Source organism: Acomys russatus, chromosome 19 (assembly GCF_903995435.1).
Source record: "Acomys russatus chromosome 19, mAcoRus1.1, whole genome shotgun sequence".
Taxonomy (NCBI): Eukaryota; Metazoa; Chordata; class Mammalia; order Rodentia; family Muridae; genus Acomys; species Acomys russatus.
The window spans coordinates 9,590,124-9,591,782 of NC_067155.1; the positions used below are offsets into that span (position 1 = coordinate 9,590,124).

A 1,659-nucleotide genomic window follows, 5' to 3' on the forward strand; every position below is an offset into this window, starting at 1 on the left:
TAGCAGCTGTAACGGCGTAAGGAACGCACGAAGCACAAGGCTAATGCCAGCCACGGACTCAGTTTGCCTTGCAGTTAGTATGTAGTGCCCAAAAGATGTCTGTGCAGCAGTTAGACAGTCAAGAATCCCTGACAGGACGAAACCCACAAGAAGAACAGCTGGATTGGCAACTGGGTTACTAGCCTCTTTGTATCATCTGGGCAAAGGAAAAATTGTATGACCTTTAAATTGGGAGTACAATGTGCCACACACAAGATGACCATTTCATGCAAGCTGCTAGTTGAACCAGCTGCCAAGCTTCCCATAACTGTTCTGGGTAAACTTAGGAAGACAAGGCACTACATCCCTTAACATTTTTATTGCTCTTTTAGGGTAAGAAATGAGTAAAGAATTGTGAGCAAACAATTTTACATAGGTAGGAGAAAATTAGAAGATTTTTTTCTTTAACCAAGTCAAACTGGATACAATGGAGTAGTGGACTCATAAGAACAAAGGGTGAGAAAGTGGGAAAGCCCAGAGAAGTGAGATGTTCAATGGCCATTAGCCACACATTGTGATCATGACAAAGAGCAATGCAGCCTCTTATAATGGAGGTGAGAGTACAAAAGGCCAGAAAAGCAGACACCACAGCCAGGGCATTCTGAGTTGCTCTGGACTCTGGGGACGTTCTCCTGGAACCATGAGAGCTACGGATGTGTTGAACCCTCTGTTTGTGTCTGTAAAGAATGACAGTCATGGAGACACTGGAGAAGGCAATGAGCAAAGAAAAGATTTCAGGACACACCACGAATGCTGTATAGAGTGAGTCACTGATGTCGTCATTCCCTATAAGAGAACAGTATCCATAGTCTCGTATTCTTGTCACATTGTAGACATTCCTTTTGATAAATGTGTAGACAAAGGAAATAGCATTGAGCAAGAAGGTCAAGACCCAGAGAAGGAAAATGCAGCAGCCAACGTACTTGGCAGGTTTGACTTTATGATCATTCCAGCAGGATTTCCTAGAGCTGATGGTCATTGTTTGGAAGACACTCAAGAGGTAGGTGGCACAAATGGACATACTTCGACCAGATCCTTGAATACACAATAAGAACTCACATCCTAAGTGATCCACAAAATCCTTCAGTCCCCAAATAGACATTGTTTGAGGCACCCTTGTGGAGAGAACTATCAAGGCATTGGCTGCCATTAGGTTCATGAGGATCAAATCTATGGGTTTTAATGCAAATTCTCTCCAGTGCAGACTCAGATAGTAGAACACAAGAAACAAGTTACCCAGAATTCCAACTGTGGTTGGTAATAAAAAAAGAATTCTGATTGCCAGATTCCAGAGGTCCATTTGTGAATCACCACAATTTCCTTTAGAATATGGCCACGGTATGTTTGGTCAAATGAATAATGAGAAGTGATTGTAGCCTGGGTTGGAGAAGCACACCTTTAATCCATGTTGTTAACTAAGAGGATGAAACAGATGCTCTTTTAAACTCAGGAGTCCAAGGCCAGTCTGAACCAACTAGAAATACTTCATCTCAAAAATTTTGAAAGGACTGCCTCCTTTCCATGCTTTTGACCATGGAGTTTCTAAATCTCTCAGTATATATGACTCAATGGAAGGAGTGCCAATAAATTTTCTAGAAAATACAGCACTCAGGCTGACGT

The 1,659-nt window shown here is 42.1% G+C and overlaps 1 pseudogene; it reads right to left on the bottom strand.

The window, feature by feature from the left end:
* Positions 1–426: 426 nt before the first annotated feature.
* LOC127203072 (vomeronasal type-1 receptor 4-like) lies at positions 427–1,339 on the bottom strand (annotated as a pseudogene).
* Between the last annotated feature and the right edge of the window lie 320 nt (positions 1,340–1,659).